The 25,740-nt window shown below is 35.9% G+C and overlaps 1 protein-coding gene across 2 annotated transcripts in view; it reads left to right on the plus strand.

Moving 5' to 3' along the window:
- The first annotated feature begins 11,927 nt into the window (after positions 1 to 11,927).
- Positions 11,928 to 25,740, plus strand: part of LOC121418578 (protein dispatched homolog 1-like) — a 48,604-nt gene continuing 34,791 nt past the window's right edge. For both annotated transcript variants that reach the window (XM_041612515.1, XM_041612514.1), the window contains exon 1: positions 11,928 to 12,068. The gene's annotated coding sequence lies outside the window, so the exon portion shown is untranslated. The remainder of the gene's footprint in view (positions 12,069 to 25,740) is intronic.

Below are 25,740 nucleotides of genomic sequence, written 5' to 3' on the forward strand. Positions count from 1 at the left end.
ATAAATCTGACAAGGTGATAAAGACCTAGAACATTATTGAGAAGGGAGGGCTTTTGCCTCCAAATAGCAACATCTCGTGTCTAATAATAGAAGTTGCATTGCAATTATGAAGCTCTATTTTCTTTTGTGAATGTGAGTAGTATGCATGAATCTTTCTGTATCTGGATCGTTGAGTCAGCAAAATACCAGGAGTGGCACATCACGCCAAATTTTTATTTGTGTTTCTGTGTTGACAGGTGGAATTATGAGGGAAATTGGGTGTGCGAAATGTAAATGCAATTTAGTCTTATTGATTGTAGTAATTATTCTACAAGTACTGAAATAATAAATTGGTTTTAATTGCAAATTATTAATTGCATGTGTCTGCATATGATGCAAAAGAATTGTGTACTTTAAATTTGTATATAAAAGATAAGATTTTATTAATTGCAATCCAAGTAAGAATGTATCATTTGATCAAGAGCTCAATAACTCTATAAATTATTGCCTTTGAATGTTTACAAGGTGGCATATAATCCTGATAATATAAAGGAGATTTATAGTACTTTACCATAGGGACAATCATGAGACAATCTCTTTAAGTTGGTGTAGTAAAAAGAAAATGAATGAGGAAATTAAACCCCAAAATCATCTAGTGCTTCAAATAGGGGAATATGAAATTACCAGAAACTCCATCTAATTCCATCCCATATACCAACATGTGTTCTAGTATTTGCCAAAGGAGGTTTAGTAATAGTAATGATGATATTTCAGTCGCCGATATCGTGCAAGTGTATGAACGATTGTGATTTTTTTTCTCTCTCTTTCTTTCCTGGGTGTTTTTTTTCATCCTTGTAAACAATATTCAATGCAGCATGAATCAAATTTAAGTATTCTTTTTTTTTTATTGAAGACTTTTGTAATGTTGGCCTGTTGATGCCTTTAATCTTTATGTTGGCCACTGTGTATAAATTGTTTATGTTATACTGGGTGGCTGTATGAGGGAAATTGGGTGTGAGTTATGTAATTGCAATTCTAAATTATGTTTTATTGATTGTACTAATACCCACAAGTATTTAAATAATTATTTGTTTTTAATTGGAAATAATCCATTACAAGCATCTGCATATGCTGCAAAAGAATTGTATACTTTAAATTTGTTTATGAAGATAAGAATTTATTGTTATTGCAAAGTAATAATGTATCATTTGATTAAGAGCTCAGTAACTCTATAAATTATTGATATTTGAATGTTTTTTACAAGGTGGTACCGTGGTACAATGGCTGATCCAGTGCCCCCTGTGCTCTCCCCCTTCTGAGAAGCAAAATTAGAATTTGTAATGTAAAAATGCCACCCCTGAGGTAGTATATATTGTATATGATCCTTATAATGTAAAGGAGATTCACATTTTGACATGTGCTCAATCCTGAAACAGTCTCTTTGAGTTGGTGGAGTAAAAAAAAAAGGAAGGAGAAATGGGATTTAATGGGAGATAACGTGACCACTCCATCTTTTCAGTTTCATTCCTCATTTCTGTTTATTTTAACCAACTGAGGACTAGCCATATGGTCAACCATAAACCTCTATGTGTAATACCTATAATTGTTGCAGCAGAATAATTTTCATTTCACCTGCAAAGCAGAAGTAAGACATACATGCTGCTTTTACAATGATGGTAGCAGCATTCTCATCATTGAAATCTTAACCTAATGTTTGGTTCTTCAATGTTACCAAATGAGGTAAATGAATTGATTTTGTATTATATAACAAATTTATCTAGTTTAGCTGTTTTCATACATTATGAATGTTGACGTGTCGGCAATCTGGGCAACCCGCTATACAAAAAAACTGTAAACACTGGTCGATTTTATCAATATTGTGGCCAAGTGTGCAACTATCAAAACCCTGCCCCATCATTTCCTGTGTGCTGTCCTTATATGTATACATATAGGCATACATGGAGCCATTAAGATAAAATTTCATGTTTTAGATTCTGATATTTTTAGGGCAATGCTGTTTTTGATACAGCAAATTTCTTTGTAGAAACAATCAATGCAAAATGAGAACGATATCCTTGCTGCTTTGACTATCATTTTTTTTTAATATGAATGTAATCAACATGACATTACATGTTTTATAGTGTCACAACACACAGAAAGTTAAAAATTATTGTGCAATCAATCAATCATTGTACTTTGGGCTAATTATTGCATTTTTTGTGGTGATTTGATAATTTGATAACATTAAAAATCATGTTTTCTTTGAGCTGTCATTTATTTGCCATTTTGACTGATTATCAATACGAAGGTGTTCATGTAGTTACCCTATTTAGAATTTTATCCAAAGTATGTGTCGAAACCAGTGCAGCTAAGAAAAAGTGGGGGAAAAGAATAGAAAAAAGAGAGAAGAAAGGAGGAAGACTGAAGAGCATTAAAAGGGCTGTGGTCCATATGTTTGAAGGGTGGTGATATAGCATTTTGTTCCTTGCAACAACTAGAAAGAAAAATAATTACAGGTTCAAACCACATCATCATACATCACATAGTGCTACAATTATAAAAAGAGAGAATGTCACTTTTTTATGCATCGGCATATCTTACCCAGACCTGTCCCAAAACGTGCGTTACTGGTTTTTCAATGTTCCCCCCCCAACAAAACAAAAAAAAATCCTTGTGTGTGTGCCACTGTGTCAATCACTTTGGGATAAGACCAATGATATTGTATGAATTAAAAAGGCTTGTACAAAAAAATGCAAATGTGTAATTAACTGCCAGTAATTAGCAGGGACAAGCACACACACTTAAAAAGAATAGGAGTTAGAAGGGAAGGGTCAGGGTGAGACTGAGATGGAATGAGGAGAGGGAGGGGGTGGAGAGAGAAACAGATGATAGAAAGGTAGATTTAGGGAGGGGGTCAGGGTGAGACTAGAAAATAGATTGAGGGAGGGATCGGGTTGAGACTGAGATGGAATGAGGAGAGGGAGGGGGTGGAGAGAGAAACAGATGATAGATAAGTAGATTTAGGGAGGGGGTCAGAGTGAGACTGAGATGGAATGAGGAGAGGGAGGGGTGGAGAGAGAAACAGATGATAGAAAAGTAGACTGAGGGAGGGGTCATTGTGAGACTAGAAAATAGATTGAGGCAGGGATCGGGTTGAGACTGAGATGGAATGAGGAGAGGGAGGGGGTGGAGAGAGAAACATGATAGAAAAGTAGATTTAGGGAGGGGGTCAGAGTGAGACTGAGATGGAATGAGGAGAAAGGGAAGGGGTGGAGAGAGAAACAGATAATAGAAAAGTAGATTTAGGGAGGGGGTCAGAGTGAGACTGAGATGGAATGAGGAGAGGGAGGGGTGGAGAGAGAAACAGATGATAGAAAAGTAGATTGAGGGAGGGGTCATTGTGAGACTAGAAAATAGATTGAGGGAGGGATCGGGTTGAGACTGAGATGGAATGAGGAGAGGGAGGGGGTGGAGAGAGAAACATGATAGAAAAGTAGATTTAGGGAGGGGGTCAGAGTGAGACTGAGATGGAATGAGGAGAGAGGGAGGGGGTGGAGAGAGAAACAGATGATAGAAAAGTAGATTTAGGGAGGGGGTCAGGGTGAGACTAGAAAATAGATTGAGGGAGGGATCGGGTTGAGACTGAGATGGAATGAGGAGAGGGAGGGGGTGGAGAGAGAAACAGATGATAGATAAGTAGATTTAGGGAGGGGGTCAGAGTGAGACTGAGATGGAATGAGGAGAGGGAGGGGTGGAGAGAGAAACAGATGATAGAAAAGTAGACTGAGGGAGGGGTCATTGTGAGACTAGAAAATAGATTGAGGGAGGGATCGGGTTGAGACTGAGATGGAATGAGGAGAGGGAGGGGGTGGAGAGAGAAACATGATAGAAAAGTAGATTTAGGGAGGGGGTCAGAGTGAGACTGAGATGGAATGAGGAGAAAGGGAGGGGGTGGAGAGAGAAACAGATAATAGAAAAGTAGATTTAGGGAGGGGGTCAGAGTGAGACTGAGATGGAATGAGGAGAGGGAGGGGTGGAGAGAGAAACAGATGATAGAAAAGTAGATTGAGGGAGGGGTCATTGTGAGACTAGAAAATAGATTGAGGGAGGGATCGGGTTGAGACTGAGATGGAATGAGGAGAGGGAGGGGGTGGAGAGAGAAACATGATAGAAAAGTAGATTTAGGGAGGGGGTCAGAGTGAGACTGAGATGGAATGAGGAGAGAGGGAGGGGGTGGAGAGAGAAACAGATGATAGAAAAGTAGATTTAGGGAGGGGGTCAGGGTGAGACTAGAAAATAGATTGAGGGAGGGATCGGGTTGAGACTGAGATGGAATGAGGAGAGGGAGGGGGTGGAGAGAGAAACAGATGATAGAAAAGTAGATTTAGGGAGGGGGTCAGAGTGAGACTAGAAAATAGATTGAGGGAGGGATCGGGTTGAGACTGAGATGGAGTGGGGGAGTGTGAGGGGTGGAAAGAGAAACAGATGATAGAAAAATAGATTAATTGAGGGAGGGGGTCAGGGTGAGACAGGCAGGGGCGTCGATCCATTTTTCAGATGGGGGGTTGGGCAAAATCATGAATCCGAACGTTCCAAAGGCACTCGATCGTACCAAAACACATACACACACATATATATATATAATTTGAAAAAAAATATAGACTTCAAATCTGTCCCGTTTTTTTATACACACTGTATATATTTTTTTTTCCAAATTATGATCCCTATATTTTGGTGTCAATAGGTGCTCTAAAGTCTTATCCTTCAAATGCCATTAAGATAATTAAGTTTCGTTCATGCTTGAGCGAACACGGAATGTTTTTGTAAGGGGTTGAAAAGGAGGCTTGCGCCAAAATGGCATAAAATTATAAATATGATGGTCGGACTTTTTGCTTTCATCAGACTTCCTCTTAACATTTTCATTATCTTTGCCATAATTTTCGAATTATCCGGTCAAAATTCATTTCCGAATCTACTTATTTGCTTGAATATATCTGTTGTTGTTCCTTTTTAATATGTTCCCTTTTATCTTTGAATATTCCTTCTTTAGGCAAGAACAATCTTTTTAAAAACCAAAGTATGGGAGAGCATTTTTTCAAATGCTTTCATTGTTTGCTACAAAAGTTATGGTGCCTTTGAACAGTGGCATGCTGATGGGTGGGGGCTTGGGGGGCTCCCTCCCCCCACCAAATAAAAAAAATCATGACCAAGAAAAAAAGTGGAAAGAAAAATAACAGAAAATAATAGGTGAGTTTGAACGCTAGCCAAAAATAATAGAAAACGAAATATGACATTTTCTGAATATCATGTCAAAAATCACAAAATTTCATAATTTAATTAAAAAAATGAAATTTTCGCTTGTTCACTTCACAACTTATTAATACATTTTACCCGATCTGCCATTATCTTGCTCCTTCAAAATTGACTCAAAACAGGCGCGTACGCAAGGGGGGGTTTCGGGGGTTCAAACCCCCCCCCCCTTTTCGTTTCCTTTTTTTTTTTTTGCTTGCTTGTCTCCCCAGAGGTCGGTCTGGTCAAGGAGTTATCGGGCAAGCGCCTGATAACTCCTTGGTCTGGTTACGGACAGTTCCCCTACCCAATAATGTATATGACAGCAATAATGAACAGAATCTCATGTTTCCGACGAAAAACACAGAAAAAATTTCCGCTCGCTTCGCTCGCTCCATTTTATTATATCTTTTATTTCTGCATGTCGCCGACATGATCACGGTATCGCCATTAACAAGGCCATACATGATTATCATGATGTATAATTATGAATACAAGTGAACCAAGACAAAGACATACGTTTTCTTACAAAATATGTTTTACCAATATGAAAACCAAAATGACGGAAAACGCTAAAATGTCGGTTAGCTCGCTTCGCTCGCTCGTAATAATTTATGAAATTCCATAAGTATCTAATCTCCTGTTCAAGGCCGTATTATGAATGTTACGAATAGAAGGACATGTAGCATCGACTAATACTTGATTTACTAACAAACTATTGACAAGAAATGTATGTTTTGACGGGAAAACGCGAAAATTTCGGCTCGCTCACTCCGCTCGCTCGTAATCATTTATGATTTCTAGTCTCTTGATCAAGGCCATATCATGAGACTTACGAGCAGAAGGACATGTATCATCAACTAATATGTAATCATTACCAAGAAGCTATTGAGAAGAATTGTATGTTTTGACGGAAAAACGCAAACATTTCGGCTCGCTTGCTCCGCTCGCTCGTAATTATTCATGACATTTCTCAAGTTTATAGTGTTCTGATCAAGGCCATATCCAGGCGCGTAGCCAGGCGCGTAGCCATGGGGGGTGGTCGCCCCCCCCAAACGTCCCCAAAAAGAAAAAAAAGAAGGGAAACGAAGGAGAGGAGAAAAGGAAAAGGGAAGGAAGGAAAGGGAAGAAAGGTAGCTTTGTGTTTTTTCTATTTATTCTTTATTTTTTCTCAAAAGAGAAACTCCTTCACTCTTCTTGCTTTAAATTCATATATGAATTTTGCTTCCGCGCTGCGCGCGGTTAAATGACAATATTGAAGTTCTCCATTGTTCCCCCACCTTTTCTCTAACCCTGTTTTTCCACCTCAGCTATGTGCTTCTTGCCAGTTAAAGTTAAAATTGTATACATTAGGGCATGTATTTGAGTAAGGTAAGGCCGAAGTAAATGTATGAAGTTATATTTTTTTTTTCAATTGATCGCGCAACTTCTGGTCTGGTCGGCTCCGAGCGGGTAAAATCTTTATATCAGTTTCTGCCGTCACCTCCATAAAGTCAGCTTCTCCCGCTTTTCAGCTCATTACTATAAACAACCATAATTTGGGGGCAAACAGGTTCCTAATTTAAAAAGAGGAAGGTATGGAATTCGTGTCGTATTAAATAAAAAAGTCAAATTGTATTAAACTTCATGTCATTTCCCTGTATACATTCATCTCCTGTCCTCTTTTGCGCCCTCAGTTTGAAATTTGAATGACACTTAAGTTTCTTTATATTCAAAATGAAGCGCTTCAGGAAAAGTCAAAAAAATTAATCATCCTTTATTATATAGATAGATAATTTCAATAAATCACAGAAGTTTCAACTTTATGCGCACTATTTTCCTTGTAATGAAGTTCAATAATCTTAGAAAATCAATTGAATTAGAGGCGATTGGGTATTAATATCTACATTTGATGAAACGTCCGCCCTTTGAAATTTCAGAGTTTCATTGCTCATCGCGGGGAGGAATATCTTCCTCTACCAATCTTCTCCTCTGTTTTGCGAGTTAAAAATATGCACTGATGCTAAATTGTTTGTAATCAAATCTGATCTTTCCAAAGAAAGTTTCAATATATCTTTGAGAATACCCTTTTCTCGGGACCCTTTTTATGGCAAGAAAAATTGATAAAACGCTTTAGCTTCAGCGGAGTTATTATCATTTTAATTTCCTCCATTGTATACCTCTTTTGTGCATTCACAATCACTTTTGAAAACAAGGTTCAAAATTGCAATATAGTCAACCGAATTGGAGGTACTAGAGACAAGAGAAACGGCTCCTTTTCATTTTAATTTATGAAACACTAAAAGCTTCGCGCGGGAGGGGGAAACTCCCCCTCCATGCACCCACCCCCTAGGGAGCGCGCTCTGTAAGTGTTGGCACGCGCGCTTCGCGTGCATTTACCGCCCCCTCCAAAATGAAATCCTGGCTACCAGGTTGGCCATATCATGAGTGCTACGATCCGAAGGACATGTAGCATCGACTATGATACCAATAAACTATTGACAAAAAGGTTATGTTTTCAACGCAAAAATGAGAACATTTCTGCTCGCTCGCGGGTCATGACCGCACTGTTACATACCCATCTCCACTTAAATGTTATTGTCTTATTTGCAGCGCTGAAAAAAAAAATCATCACCTCCCCCCCCCCCCGCTCATCACTTTTTAGAGACTGGGCGGGAGATTTAAAAAAAAATCAGCTCGAAACCCCCCCCCCCTTTCAAAAATCCTGCGTACGCGCCTGACTCAATACATCATTGCCATTGAAATACATGATTCCTTTTCTGTTGTCCTGTCAAGAACATTATTAAACTTGGTCAGGGAATCAATAACCCCTTGAAAAATGTATTTATGTCTTTTAAAGGTACCATAACATAACTTGTTTCACATAATAAAAGGATTTGAATAATTACAAATTCTCCCGATTGATAATGCAAATCTTCTTACTTGGGTTGACAAAAGTCTTCTTATCTTACTTCTGAAGGAAAATTCAAAGGTAAAAGAAGTTTAAATGAAAAACAAAATAATTCAGGTAAATAAATACATTTGTAAATTAAATTTGACAGCATAATTCGATAATCATGGCAAAGATAAGAGAAAGTCTGCTGATTAGCCAAAAGTCTAATCATCAAATATACATATACATATATATATATATATATATATATATATATATATATATATATATATATATATATATATATATATATATATATATATAATTCTTATTGACGAAATCAACGTCGCGGAGATAAATTAGTCCCTAGCTACCCTCTTTTAAGATTATTTTTTCTTCAAAGTAACTTGGGCGCAAGCACATCACCCGCGTTGCATGCAATGGCCAAATTACGCGATGGGTATGTCTACGCAGCCAGTGCTCTGCTGCGTATCATTATAGATACGCAAGATAAAATTTATATGCAAGATAAAATTAGACCAAGTGGGAATTAGACAAATTGGATATTACAAGTGGAAATTACTCCAACTTTTTATTAGCCGAAATGGAAATTAGACGAATTGGGTTTTAGACCAATTGGGAACTAGACGAACTGGTTGTAGACGGAGTTTATACCAGGTTATGTGAAGTTGGACGATGTGGTATTAGACCATCCGATAATTTTTTTTTAATAATATTTTATTTTCTTCCTCTTTCAAATCAATAAATTTACAATCCCAATTCATATAAATAAAGATTCTTTGCATGTATACAATCAAACTAAACAAAATATATCAATATCAATGAGATTACAAATATTTTTCAAATGATTACAAATGAAATTAAACTGCCAAATTTCTCTTCTATAACAATGTGAAAGCAGAGAAAAAAAAAACATATCAAACGACAAAATACCAAAGAAAAAAAAAACTTTGTAAAGGATGACTTTTTTCCCTGAATAGAATCTCTTTTGCACATAATTGTAGAAGAAATAAATTTTAAAAGGGATAAAAGTTTATTTCAAAGGTTAATTAGAGGAAGATTATTATCATAAAACATCCCTACACACTACACCTAAACCCCCATACCCCCTCCCCCTCATCTCTCTCCCCAAACACTCACACAAGCTCACTTCAACTCACCGTCACCCACAGCCCCCCCCCCCTCATTCATCTACACACGTACACCCACACACGATGCATTCTGCTCTGGTACAACTATATCTGTATTTGAACAAATAAACAACACAAAACAGAAACAACATTAAGCAACCAATACATTCATAGTATTAAGAAAGGTGTGCATTGATTCGTTCCCATTTCTTTAAAGCTTGTGTATAGTTTTGGTAAATCCACCAAAATGCACCTATCACTATTCCAATGCATTGCTAGCTAATATGAATGGATATGCCCTATAACAGTTATGATGTGGAGGATATGAAATGAAAATGTGTTTTACAGGATAAATTTAACTTGATCGGGTCACCCGATCAAATTAAAATATCTGTGTGTTTTTGTCTTTCAATTAAATCCTATTCCAAATCATGGAATGGGCTGAAACTTTCAAGATATGTTCTTTGTAACTTTTGGATATCTAATCACTAAATTTAAATCTGATAAGTGCTTGAATGTCCATTTTTTTAATTCAAAACAAGCATCGCCGAGAGAGGGCGCTATATATCCAAGATTTGAATATTTGAAATTTTCTCAGAGAAGTGCAATTGGAAAAATATCTAACAGTCTCTACGCTTCAGTAAGACTGTCATATTAGATGATATTCGATTATCAATCACATTATTGACCCTTCACCAAAGCTATACACAGGCCTTTAAGTGCATCCCCAGCTTCCATTTTTTAAACGCTATTTGATATTCCGTATCTCTGGCGTGTTTAGGGTGCTTTTCGAGATGCAATGGTCGCGCATGGTATCCACTCGTGAATGGAAGTGCCCCCCCCCCCGGGATCTCTATAGGCCTATGTATCACTTTCTGTACGATGCAATATTCCCTGTTTTCTTGAACTAAAAATAATATACTTGATTAAGAATATAATAGTTTATTAAAGCTTCCCTTGTAGTATTTCCAGATATCCCCATGAAAATTGTTTTCCAATTGTCAGCGTCAAGTTCATTCAGTAATCTCTTCCCATAATATTGCTTAACTTCAGGACAATAAAAAATAGATGTTGGTAAGTCTCAACTTCTTTTTACAAAAGGAGCACAAATTATCTGTCTCAAAACCAAATTAAAAAAGTTCCTATTTCATGTACACAGCCCCTTGTAATTGTTTGGATTGAAATGATTCTCTGTGTTTATTGCATAGCATTGCACATTTCAGTCTCAGATATACTTCTTTCATTTCCCCAATTCCCAAATCATATTCGGATTGCCCATTCTGTAACATGAAATACATAATCAATTTGAAAATTTTCAATGAAGTGGTCATATATATTCGTCTAGATTTTATATCACATAGTTTCTGAACATGCCCACATATCATTAATTGAATTTCAGAGTTGTCTGTATCCATTTCCATAAAATCACCTTGTATCCACTTTTCTGTTATTCATTATGAAAGATTTCTGCCTAAATGAGACAGAAATCGTGTACAACTCTTGAACGCACACACAGGTCACGGAGTGACCCTGAGTGCAAACAGCTGACTGTGTTACAACGTAGGGGTGATACATTTTCACAATAGGGATGATCAAACTCACTGCATGGAGGGACTTTAATTCACTTATAACAAAGAAATGTGTACTACAGTACTCGATCGATCCTGTTGAATGCTCTGATGAAAATTATATGAGTTTCACATTCATTTGAACGGGAGGACAAGATTATTGTATATATCAAGAGCATTATGTATAAATCATATACCATTGCAACCCCTGCCCGGCCGATGGTTCAGGCATGACGATCCTGAGTGACGTCACCGATAGAGAGACCTCAAATGCCAGGAGAGCCTATTCGACAACTAACTTCATCTAAAAAACACGTATTGAAGATAACATCCAATTGGGAAATGGCTTTCATTTTCATGAAATATACATTCCGTTCCTCAATAAATCTTTAACCCCGTCGTTAACTGCCCATTCATTCTCGAGCAATGGGGGAATGAATACAGAGTGTCTCAAAGTTTGTGTGAAAAAAGGTGCATTTTCCATAGAACTTCTGCCAAAAAGCAATGCGTAAGGGAAAGATTAGCCCCAAAACACGAATAGATGAGTTAATCAAATGGAATGAATCATGAAAATCAGTAAAATATACTTTCTCCTGTACTCATTACTGAATACCCCGACTTGATACGATTAATTTTTCCCCCTCTCCATCAACTTTTAAGAAAAAGGGTGCATATTTTCATAAAAATATCATGTGTTATATCGACGGACGCCCGTGCGTACGAGCAGGAGGAAGCCAAATGTCTCGTATTTTTCATAATGCTGAAAATATCTTTTGAATTTTATTTTGAGCAAGTAACAGATGGAAATTTTATACCAGTATGAAACTGGTCTTAATTGACCTCCAACTATTATATCCATAACCTTAACTATACCTTTCTGAAATAATTCAATATAAAAAAAGGTCTTATTATTAAGGCATATACGCTTGTTATTAAAAATAATGGGATTACTTTTCCCTCCAAAATGTCTACACTTAATCCAATTCGTGCCATGCCTTCAGCATATCTATGTAAAATAATGGTATACATTTCAAATAATTCACCAAAAATTGAGTGATATCGCCCTCTGTCGTCGCCATGATGAAATTTCTTATGCTGAAAATTGTCGGACTTTGTGAATTCTGCCCTAAATCCTTGCAGTTTGGGATTGACTAGACAGTCACATATTCACGCACAAACTGGAAGTAACAAATTCGCTTTGGGTCACCGGTAAGTTGCTAAAAAAACATTAATACTTTTTTTAAACCTGATTATGAAAGTTAGGGCTAGCTTGTGCTCTTTAGTTTTAAGGCTAACGTTAAGCACCGCTCGCTCGATCATAACCTTTGCCCCGGCCCCGGGGACCCCGACACGTCTTCAGTATACAGTAGGCACTTCAGGTGAAAATTAGGAAAGACTGTTCCAGCATATTTGATAGGCTCACAATGAGGCCCTATATCTACGATTCACAAAACTGTTTGAATTTTCAAATTCCGATATCTAGAAGTCGAGTTATTGTCATCTTTGTGTAGACCAAAAAGCTTCGGTCTCTGTTTTGTTGGTTGTTCAGCTGAACTTCGTTGGCTTCACTCACCAAATATGATGGGGTGTCCAAACTTCGCGCACTTTTCAAAAATATTCATCAGGCTTAATTTTGTCCACAAATTATTCATAATTTATACAAAACCAATTCAAGAAATAGTTACCACATTGACGGCAAGATCGTAAACTATAAAATCATGAAAATGTAAAGTAGGTCACGGGGTTTCGCCGGTATCGCGATCTCAAAATTCTATTCCGATCGGCGAATGCGGGCTGTGCTGGAAAACCGTTCAGAAAAAGTGAGACCTAACTTCGCGCACCAAAGCTTTTGTGTAGATTTAAACAAAAACTTAAGCTCAAAAAGTGAAATGTTTATATCAGATTGATGGCAAAATGCTATGGAATCGGTTAGTACCACATTTAACTTACATTTTTTATGATTTCTGCTTGTAAAATGGTGATATCGTGATGCTTGTTGCTTTCTTCAAAACGGGCGCTAACTGTGACAAATTTGCCGATCTTTTGCCCATATTTTCATGAATACTGGACTAATACACCTATCAATTGTAAGACGCACCCCTTGACCCCCGGGGATGGTGCGTCACTTGTCAGATGTGAGTCGGATTTTCATGTACCATGACGCACCTGTGTGTCTCGACTGTGACGGACCTTTTCTTACGATGACTGTGCCTGGACGAAAAAATATGACGCACCAGTGCTGGATTTTGACTGACCATCGACTGTCTCTATGACGCACTCCGTCAAGTAAATCTCCGCGGGCGCGGCACGAACGTGCCGCTGTACTGTACGTACATCTCTCGCGAAGGAACCTTGCAAAGTACTATGGAATAATACCCATTCAGGGGGCGAATGCACGAGAGGGTCTTTGAAAGGACTGTCTTTGGTATCGCATTTTAATCATGAACTACCGTATTTGCCGGCGTCTATAGTATAGGCAGCACTATTTTTTTATGAGAAAAAGAAGCAAAGTCGGGGTGCGGCCTATACGTGACGATAGTCAAAAGCCGTGTCCCGCGAACGCTGAATACCGTGATGTTGCCAGTACTATACTAGGTCCGAGCTGAATAAAATCCCCAAATGGCACTCGAAAAATCCCCAAATTGGAACCTAAATCCCCAAATTATTTAAATCACAATAATTTATGAAAAAGTGAGGATATTTATCATGGTTGTTGCCCCAAATTAGTTGATGTGTTCATACAACACACAGCAGATTTTTTTTCTTTTTTTTAGGTTTCGATTCAAAGTAGATTGGCAACCCCACCATTTACCGCATATTTTCAACCAATGAAGTTCAATGTAAAATGAATTCATCGGTTGAATTGCGGATGATCTACATATTTTAGCATAAGAGTGATATATCTCATGTATTTTAGCATCATATTACTGAAAAATAACGAATCGGTGCTTTTCATCAAAACCTTCAAAAATACCCTAAATTGCATGAAAAATCCCCAAATTTCTTTTAATCCCAAATAATTTTTTTTCATCCCCAAAGGCTTCTCAAAATCCCCAAATATTGAAAATTTGGGGATGGAGATTGATGGCAACACTGAATACGTGGTCAAAACAGCACGTATGCGTACGTTTGGGACTACAGTGACGCTTCCATTGTAATGGTAGTTAAAACAGCGCGTTTATAGGATGAAATAGTAAAAAGCATGACTTAACTAAGAAAACATTTCAGTACCGGTACGTGATAACTTACTTTTCAAATTAAATTCTATTTAGGTCTAAATTTGTTTCCATATAACGTAGCAGAGCTCAGAGAACGTGCAACTCAAGCGATCTGACTCTGTCTGGGGGTCTGGGGCCGGCATTCCCCGGCAATAGCATGTGTAATAGTACGTTTGCAATATGTATTGGTAGACTTATGACAACAACCCATCTAATTGAAATGAATGTCATTACTATTTATGAAATTATGTGGAACATTGATTTAACATGTTATCATTTTTATCTTCCTTGCAGGAGCCAGGAAGATTAGCAGCACCTCGTTCTACATTTTTAAATTTATTTTTACATCGTCATCGATCGTAATGGAAAATAAAATGAAAATATTTACCTTTTGATCTTTTCTTTTGTTTTGCATCTCCAAGTCTCATCGGCCAATAAATAATAATAAAAACCTACCTTGCGATGTGTGCTGTGGTCTGCTGCGGGAAATGGCGGTAGTGGTGATGATTGGCTGGTTGGTTGTGAATACAAATGTTTTGGATGACTTATGTGATGATAATGCAAATGGTGACAATGATATTGTGTCAACGAATTGCCATAAAATGATAATTAAAGTTACAACATTGAGATGAGTGATTTAGATTTTTACTGGTTAGGCATTATGGATTATTATGATGGCGACGAAGATGATGATGATAGAGCACGTTTATGTTGACAATAGTAAATGATGATAGTATACACGATTTTTTTGCGACGATAAAGATGACACGGTGATACACGAAGTTTGCATGCAATTTAATATTCTATTGCAGGTGGAAAAATAGCGTAAGTATAAAAAAGAATCATGCCGCCTTCAATATTTTCCCGCTGAAAGAGACCGAGGGAACATGACAAGGTATGTCAATTACAATTGCTTTGTGCGTGAATTAATAACGGTCTTTTTCAAGGCCACGTAAACTTCCAAGAAAGAATCAGTGTTCATCTCCGGGGGGGGGGGGGGCACTTCCATTCATGAGTTGATACCATGCGCGACCATGGGGTTTCGAAAGCACCCTAAACACCGTAATTTCCATATTCTGAAAATGCACCCCTTCTCTGTTAGCTCCATGGTGAAACCCTACCCTTAACAAGTATTGGAAACAAACGATACTCTTGGCAAATATTCCCTGAAATGAACCCTTAAACAATTAAGTACAGGAATGTTTTATTGTTACGGGTTCTTTGGTCGTCGGCTTTACCTAATGTACGACCCCACCTCCTACACCTCGCGCAAATCAGACTCTATCTAAACACGAAGTGTTGGGGCAAAAAGGATATCCTTTACAAAGCATTTTAATTTTGTTTTATCATCCCCGCAAATTCGACCCTAAACACGTATTTTTCCTAGCGAAATAGATACCCTTTTTCCTTATTTTTGTGTTTTTGACACCCTTATCACGTTACGTACGTAACGTGAAAAAGACATCCTTTTTACGTTTTTTTTTGGTCGCGCATGGTATCCACTCGTCAATGTAAGTGGCCCCCCGGGGTTCATCTTTTTTATTCATAGGCGGGGGGCAGGTCCCCAAAAAAATTGAGATGGGGGACGATCCCCCTAAATTTTTAGTTCATAACTTTTTTTTTGCTTGTCAATTTTGTTTCCTGCATCCCCCTCCCTAAATTCTGGTGGACCCCTAAAATGTCTCTTGTCCTCCCCCCCCTAAAATTTAGGTTGATGACCTTTTTTTTTGCTTGTGAAATTATTTTACTTACATTTGTCCATCACTAAGGTAGACCCCCTCTAATTCTTTGGGCTTCCGCCGCCAATGTCTTTATTTCACTTGGTCTTTACCTCTCTCTCACTCGTTATTTATTCAATTCAATTCTGGTTTTATTGTGAAAATGGTACATGACAAAAGTCCGAAGACTCATATTATCATATTTACAAAGTAAAGATGTACATGTATATTATTAAAAGATTACATCACAATTCTAGTGCTTGACAAATAATCAACAAATAAAGCCAGAGAAAATAATTTGGACAATCTCAAAAAAAGATTATTGATTGAAATTATAACATTGTAAAACTATCATCGTCAAAATAACATCAGCAAAGTTGCAAGTATTAAAAGCATATATAAATTAAGTTACACTTTTAAAATATCATATTTAAAACAAGAAAAATATGTACATGATATAAAAAATTGTAAATAGCAAGACAAATTAAATAATATATAAGTCCTATAAAAATATAAACCAAATCAATGTTGTGAATAATTGCAATTTCCAATTAGTTTGAGCCTTGTATGACAGTCATAAAACAAAAGCGAAATAAATACGATGTTACAATAAATTGGTATGAACTTCTGGAATTAACCATGTGATATGCTGTAGATAGTACACCACCAGTCACAAACCCTTGACCACCCGTTTACCATGTTTACCTGCCTAAACCAGAGAACAGCAAATTCAGTGCAATGAATCCAATGTTCTCCGGCCGAAACAGGCAAATAGGTAGTCAAAGAAATGTGACTGGTACAGTATATGCTTTATAGTAAAAAATAAATAAATAAATGAACCAAAAAATCATTGAAGTTGGGCAGAATTACATATCGAATAGTCGTATTACATGTAAGTGGAACTCAAGTAAGTAAAAAAAAGAACATTGGAATAAAAAGGTGACAAACATAAAATAAAATCAATAAGATTAAAGATAAACAAAGTGGAGTACAAAAAGTGTTACAGTTGCTAAAAAAATAAAGCTGCATATAAAATTACATTATATTACAGAGTTCAACAATTGCACAAAGTGGGGGATTGGCGACTGTTGGTATCTTTTTGTTCTAGTCTGAGGAATCTCAAGATGATGTGCATTTCTTATGGAAAGACCAGTTCTAACCCTACGGGTTTCAGGCAAGAAGTGGTGATGTCGTTTCGATTTTAGCAACGAGCGTGCAAATCCTTCAAGAAGCTCACTCCGTCTGTCTTTAAGAGATGACACATTCATACTTTGTAGAAGTTCAATGTATGTCAAGACATTTGGCCAGGCAATGATACGCAGAGCCCTCTTCTGAACCCACTCAATGCTAGCGGATTGTTGGCAGGTAATGCTAAATGCCCAAACGGGCACGGCAAACTCAATCAATGGCATGTCAGTACATCTTGTAGATTATTTATCTCATGTGACATCACCGACTTCAATAAAAAAAAAACATTGAAACACTGCCCGTGCTTGCGTATTTATTTAAAGGACAAGTCCACCCCCCCAAAAAAACTTTGATTTGAATAAAAAGAGAAAAATTCAACAAGCATAACACTGAAAATTTCATCAAAATCGGATGTAAAATAAGAAAGTTAATATGACATTTCAAAGTTTCGCTTCATTTCACAAAAAAGATATATGAACAGCCAGCTACATCCAAATGAGAGAGTCCATGATGTTATTCACTCACTATTTCTTTTGTTTTTTATTGTTTGAAATATGAAATATTTTTATTTTCTCGTCATTGTCATGTGAAATGAAGTTTCATTCCTCCCCGAACACGTGGAATTCCATTATTTTAACATTTTGTGTTTCAGGCAAGGAAGTCCTAATCGTCAAATTCGTAAAAATTGAAATATTGTATAATTCAAACAATACAAAACAAAAGAAATAATGAGTGAGTGACATCATCAACTCTCTCATTTGGATGTAACTGGCTCATTCATAATTATATTATAACTGTTTTGTTAAAAATAAGCGAAACTTTGAAATGTCATAACTTTCTTATTTTACATCCAATTTTGATGAAATCTTCAGCATTGTGCTTGTCTGATTTTTCTCAATTGATTCAAATCAACATTTTCTGAGGTGGACTTGACCTTCAACTTTATTTGTATGAAAAGACGTTAATTGAAAGAAATAAAATATATTCGCCGAGCTTGTTTACTGTCGCAGCGCTTGTTTATCTCCGCCACTCTTGTTTACCTCCGCAGCGCTTGTTTACCTCCGCAGCTCTTGTTTTCATCCGCAGCGCTTGATTACCTCGATCGGCCGTTTCTTCACGTCGATGGTGGATTATTTTCCTTGCGTCGCCTTCCGAAAAAGATGAAACAGTAAGAAGAATTACAGCATGCGTGTTTATTATTTCCCATTCCGCGGCGATTGTTGAACAATTTTCCAACCAAGATTTTTTCCGACTTCGCCGGGTATTCTGTCATGCATTTTTTTTTCAAAGATGATTCGCAAAATGGGGGTGGGGCCTTTACGCCGGCAAATACGGTATTATTAAGCAACGGTTTTTGTTCACCAACAAATGAATAAAATATGTTGGCAGGCATTAAAAAAAAACCAATGTCCTACGGCGCATCATAAATCCGCAACACGAAAGACGTCCTTTGCAAAGAACACCCCCCCCCCCCAAGATAATCAGTTTTTGATCTGAGAGGAACGACGTACGAGACGCGCGCTGCAAGAAAAACTTGTTTTTCATCCTAAGCCATCGTGCGGGCTTGCGGGCTGGATATATAAAAATGGATCTAAAGAAAAGTGAAATAACTTCTTATGCAAGGTGACAGAAAATTCAAGACAAGATTTTAATCCAAGGATGAGCATCCCGATGAGCATGCAGGGTTTAAATACAAACGCCCGACGACGTGAGTAAAGTGCGTGGACAGAGCCGTTCGTACCATGCTGAGGCTTTATGACGCACCCCGGTAAAATGACTGACTATGACGCACCTATTCTCCATGCTCTGACTGACCAATTGCCTCCATGACGGTACCCTGAGTCACTAATTTGTTGGTAAATGACCCACCCATGACGCACCATTCCCGGGGGTCAAGGGGTGCGTCTTACAATTGATAGGTGTATAATCCTAATGAAACTTTCAGCGAAGGGTAATTTTAGGTCGCTTTTCACATTGATGATGTCAGATTTTAAGGGTATTGGCTAGTTTTGGAGATAATGACCGTCCGCAAAGTTTGGACACGCGCGAAGTTTGGACTCACTGCCATACAGAGACCGAAGTTCTAGCGCGATCTGTACAGGGGACTCAATGGCCATATGTTTATGTACTTAAGATCGGATAAAACAGGGAAGTGAATTTGCGCGACAGCCGAGGTAAGTCACTGTTTTTGTTCCTTTTAACTTCATTTTTCTCTGTTTTTTGGCAATCGATGCCAAGAGGGAATATAAATGTGCACTCTGGTCACTATAATTTTCAAAATTTTTATTCATTAAAGACAAAAATTGAAAAGCCCCGACGGGGGGATTTTGCATTGCGAGTCCCCTAATGGTGGCTGCACGATAGCGAGCCGTCTGTGTACGAGGAGAAATCTATAAAAAAATGTTAAAAAACTCCTCGAAACAGACGGCTGCCAGCTGTCTAATCTTTGTGATGAAAAAACAGGGCGTTTTGTGGACAAAAGAAGATTGCGAAATCTTATTATTTTCTTTGTTTTGGGCATGGCACATTTAAATTATAACACATAGCTTATGGGGAATTGTACAATCTTTTAATATATCTTAAAGTACTCAGATTGATTTGACATATTGGCATATGATGTCTTTGGTTCAAGGGCAACTACCCCTGGACAATTCCCCCACCCCCCGACAATTCCCCCCACCCCCAGACAATTACCCCCCACCCCCCCGGACAATTACCCCCCCCCCGGCCGGACAACTATACTGTAATACTGTAAACCTATGCCTATTTCGGGGGTAATTGCCCTGTGGTAGGTTTGTGCACAGGGTAAACATGACTTGATATTGGTTGTCTTTGCTTGAACATTAGAAATTAAGTTTTCAATTAATATAATTTGTAATCAAAGAAGAGAATTCTTGAAAAAATAAAAACAGATTGATTTCAATTGTCTATTATCTCATTATTGTTATTGTGGTCTCAATAAAATTGTTGATATTATTATTGTCTCATCATCGTTTCATTATTGTCCAAATTTTTATTATGATTATTATTATTATCATAATAATAATTATTTTTGTTTCATTAATATTATTTTCTAAATAATTATTACAATAAAAATTACTATCATTATAGTAATAATTGTTATAATTATTTCATAATTATTAGTGAAATAATAATTATTATTGTCTCAAAAATTATAAGGCCTTTAATTATAATTATGATTATTTTTATAATTATAATTAAAATAATTTGATGACAATAATTATTTTTGATGACTTATCAATATTACTGTCTCAGTAATTATTACAATTATAATTACTTACATATATTATTGTTATTATAATTCTTTTATAATAATTATTATTGTATTGTCTCAATAATTATAAGGCCTTTAATCATAATTGTGATTATTTTTATAATTATAATCATTTTACTTACATTTTTACTCTTATGTACAAGTTTCATGAATCAGATCCATAAACTTTCAAAGTTATGATGGTAATTCAACAGATACATCCAATTTGGAGAAAGTTCATTGACCTTTGACCTTGGTCATGTGACTGTATTAATGACTTCTCAATATTACTGTCTCAGTAATTATTACAATTATAATTACTTTCATTGTAATTGTTATCATTATAATTATTTTATAATTATTGTAATAATAGTTACAATGTATCATTGTCTCAATAATTATAAGGCCTATAATTATAATTACTATAATTATAATCATTTCTACAATTACATTTATTTTGATTATGAGTATTGTTATGATTATTATTGATATCTCATTAATATTATTGTCTCAGTAATTATTACAACTAAAAGTACTATCATTATAATTGTTATCATTACAATTATTTTATTATAATAATGATTACTGTAATAATAATTATTATTGTCAATAAATACTAGAATTGTCATTATCTATGTAATTATAATTATTTTATAATTATTATTGATGTCTCATTAACATTGTCTCAATAATTATTACAATCATAATTATTATAATTATAATTGATATAATTGAAATCCTTTTATAATAATTATTATTGTAATAATAATTATTATAATTGTCTCATCATTTATTGTCTAATTATCATTAATGTCTCATCACTATTGCCTCATTATTGTCTTCAAACTAATAATTAACACCAAAACAAAGGTCCATAAATCAGATATCAAATTCATGAAACACATCTTAAACATGTATTTTTAAATTCAAAGGCTTTCTGTGCCATTTAAAAATACGACTTCCGTTGACAATTCCATATTCTATGCATTCAGACGCATTGATACAAAACAATCCCTTATCAATCAAAATTCTTGAATTTTACTCGCAGTTTTTTGTCTTAATACATATTTCGCAAAAAATCTACAAATTAATTTTCAAAAAACAATTCAAATTTCATAATAAATAGAGCTCAAATCGTAATTTAAAAAAATATATACAACGAACAAAACGAAATGTGTCTGAAAATCCAGACTAATCTCGATGCCCATCGCAACGCGGGGATGACGTCACACACAGCTTCTCGCGATCGCGCACACGGTCAAAACTACCCTGCTCTATCGTCAAGTCAGATTCGCAAACGCCTCATGACACTCAAATTTGAAGCTCATATTCGGAGTCTCTCTACGGACCAAATTCGATTAAAATTTCACAAAATGTTCTCAAATATATAAACTTATAAATGACCAAAGTTATCAAGAGATCTGATGATTACAAGAAGGAAATTTCAAGCAAAGAAAAATAAATACTTCGATATTAGGTCCTTCCCTCGCAAGAAGGTAAGTGTAACTCTGTGTTATAGTATTTCCGACGTTTACCGAAGATGTTCGAAGCAACTGCGAGAAGTTTTGACCAATCAAAATCACGTAAATAAAGGAAGAAAATGACTCTGTCTTTTCGGCCAAAATCCGAATGCAACTCAAGCACTCGGCCGAAGTGCCGAGCGGAGCGAACTGTGTGTGTTAGACATACGCCTGCCATTCACTGCAATGCAAAAATCGACGTCTAGCGCTTTGTCCGCGCGATCGCGCGCCCGACTGAAGTGCCTATCTTCAGACAGTGTCGGGGTCCTGAGTTCCTCCATGTATTCTCACCGGAGTACAAAACTTCGCGATGTTTGGCATTAGAAAACCGGTGATAATAATGAATTAAAAATCTAACGATTAATATCGATCTTACCTAAACAAACTGTTCCTAAATCAGCTTAACTTTCAATTAAAACTGATGTATACAATTCCAAGAAATCCTTCGAAAGAACTCAATTTTCGGACTTTTGTTCCAATGGCGAGATCGCCATGTTTGAAGAACGTGAAAATAGTTTCTGGGCATGCGTATATAAATATTCATAAGATGACGTCTCTGCCTTTACAAAACAGTTAAATGAATATGCATGTAAGTCAAAACTTTCAGCAAGTCGCCTCGATTCAGTAAATCGTGATTTAGGCATGTTGTAATTCAATACCATTTTTTCATTTTAATTTGAAAAAAAAATCTGTATTAATGAAAAAATAATTTATTTCATATATATTTCTATTTTGTTACATTCTGTGTTTTTATAATATATATTTTTTTATTTGTCATTTGTTATAAACTTATATTTCTTTCTCCTTTTCATTCTTTTTATGCTTTGTTTATGGGAAGGGGGGGGGGAGCATGACTGTTCTCTTGGTGTGTGTGTGTTTTATATACTGAACAAAATAAAATTTACGAATAGCATGATTGTGTTTTATAATTGTATTAAGAGATATCTAGATCATGTAGAAACTTTTAGTCTGTATTATGATTATTCCCTTTGTGATTATGAGATATTAAAGAAATAGTTACAGATTCTAATTTTACATTTAGAATAACTTAACGATTTTCTTAAATATGAATCCTGATTTTATTGATGTTATTCATCTTTTTCACTTGTTATAGCAATTAGGAAGGAATGAATATGATTTTAAATGAAAGGACATACTTAAAAACAACTTTGCCTCCTTTTAAAATAAATATCAAGATATTGTAAAGAATGAATAATTAGGATTAAAAAAAAATTCTGCCGCTTTGATAATCTCTAATCACCATGGCAGTAGCATATGTTTTGTTAATCGCCCCCCTTCTAAAGAAAATTGATACGAAACAACCTCAAATTTTATGTTGAAGACCTTTTATTGCTTGTCAAATTCACATTAAAAACATCGAACTCACTGCCGGATCGGGGGGGGGGGGGGGGGCAAAGCCGGCTCGTCCTCCCCCCTTGAGAAGCATAATGAAAATTTGTGATGTTAAAAATGGTGTTAAAACCGAACTGTGCCCCCTCCCTTTTCTTGTCAATTTTTTTTCGGGCCAAATAATTTTTTTTTTGTGAAAAAGATTTCTTTCATTTTGTTTTTTTGGCTTAGCAATTTTTCTTCCTGGACGAAATTTCCTTAATTTTGGTTGGAAAACCTTCTTTTTTTTGCTCGTCAAATTTTTCATTGGAAAAATTTGCCCCCCTTTTGAAAATCATGGTTCCGCCCCTAATTGAGCTCATTTATATGAAGTGCTTACAATGTCAAAAAATAATTTAAACAACACTATTTATTGTGTGAATTGTGCAGTAGTTGTTTAAACATTTTAAATAAGTGTTTAAAATCTTAAACAATCAAGCTTTAATTATTGATAATTTGATATTTGAATTTAATTATTGATAATCACATTTTGAATTTAAACTGTGTTGTTTAAGATTTTAAATACTTGTTTAAACAATTGTGTGATTCGTGTCGTAAACAGCGTTTTTTCAATAATTTTTAACAGTGTATTTGAATGATTAGGAACAAAAAGTGACATGCAAAATATCAAATTAATGGCGCAAAATAGGCGACAGGAGATTGATGACATATGAAATTCCATCATCTAGTAATATTGTACTTTTTTCACAATTTTTATAACTGCCCCTTTACATGTTCATGATAAGGCCGTCTGCGGCCCCAAATAAATTCACTAGTAAAGAGCTGAAAAGCGGAAGAAGTAGCTTTTGTGGGCAATTGACATCATTGTTATTATATAGTTTACCGCCCTTACCTAGGGATCGGAAAAGTTGGTATTGATCAATTTGAAGAAATATATATTACTTTGACCTGTAATCTTAATACAAGTTCCGTTCCCAAATATTATTTTTAAAAACTTGATGCCGCAACGAACAAAATAGCATTAAGCCGAGATGGGAAAACGGGGAATTAAGGTAAACAAAGGAGAAAACTATATTTTCATGCATGGTTTCCTCGCAAACTTGCGCGGAAGCAAATATTTATAGAGAAAGAAAATCCCGCAAAGCTATCTTTTTCGCCATTGCTTTCCCCTTCGCTCTCACCATTTCTCATGTTCTTTTTTTTTTTTGGGGGGGGGCGTTAGGATGGGGAAGGCCACCCCACCGCCTCCTTGCGACGCACTTGTTATAGAAAAATGGAAAAGGTTCATGACAAAAGGCCTGACTTTTATTGGGATTTTATGACAAAGTCTATCACAAAATTTGATTTCTGCATCAATACTTCAGTGGTACTGCAGTAGAAATATAGATAAGCTGATTTAGTGTCATCATTATTATTCATTAATTCTTATAAGCAAAACAATTAAGATAAAGAACGGGACGTATTCGAAAAAAGCGCCTCTTGGATGCCAGGAAAACAATCGGATAAGCAAGATTCCCGGCGAATTTATGCATCCTATATGTAATGAGCAATTCAATTCTTTGTAATTACAGGCCTATACTTTTCCCGCAGAGATTTATATACTCAATGATTGAGGCTTAAAGAATGCCAACAAGATGAAAGATTACATAGTAATCTAGAAACAAACATGAATTTTAATCATATTTCATGATCATCTTATAATCTCCATTCAAACAAATTACAAATTGATATTGATATAAGCATCAATAGTATATGAAAATGGTTGTTGGATGATAATGAGATTTGCATATATTTTCATTTCATTTATTTATTTTAAATTCTCATTAAAACATACAACATACAATTCAAACTGACAGAATGATTCATGCATGCACAGTATACAAAATAAATAAAATGGAAAACATAAAAAGAGAGAAAGAACAAAATTAAAATATGTGGGAGCCAGCATTGGACTCCGTGATAATGTCTTTAAAATCATTTCACATCACGGACTCCTCTAGATTCAAGGCTAAGTCAGCGCAGACCTTTCAGTTGCTGGGTTCCAGAAAATGGGCATCAATATCTTAAAGAGATGATTTGCTGATCACTCAATAATTTTGATCAACAAATATTTTCACAGACTGCCCCCCCCCCTTTGACAAGTCATAACTCATGCAATGGACGTACCCCTGCCCCCATGACGAATCACAACTGATCCCGACGAGCCACAAGTGCCCCCTCTTTTGAACTTGTAGACCTTTTTTTTCTTATTTGCTTGTCAATTTTTTTTCTGGTACGAAATCATTTATTTCTGGTTGAAGACAATTTCTTTTCTTTTTTTTGCTTGTCAAATTTTTGGGCAGACGTATTTGCCCCCCCCACGGAAAATTCTGTGTACGCCCCTGAAAATATTCCTTTAATATATGAGTATTAATTTATTTCTTCGCTTGTTTATTTACCTATATCTGTAGATTTCTATAATAGTAATGATAAAAAATTTGTAGTACGACACCATGAGTATTATCTCTCGAAAACAAGACAAGAAAATTAGAGACAAAAAAAAGAGATGAAAAAAAATGAAGAATAATAAAAAAAAAAAAGGCAAAAACTAAAAAAAAGGGAAGAAAAAAAACC

The sequence above is a fragment of the Lytechinus variegatus genome, chromosome 7, assembly GCF_018143015.1.
Source record: "Lytechinus variegatus isolate NC3 chromosome 7, Lvar_3.0, whole genome shotgun sequence".
In the NCBI taxonomy this organism is placed as follows: domain Eukaryota; kingdom Metazoa; phylum Echinodermata; class Echinoidea; order Temnopleuroida; family Toxopneustidae; genus Lytechinus; species Lytechinus variegatus.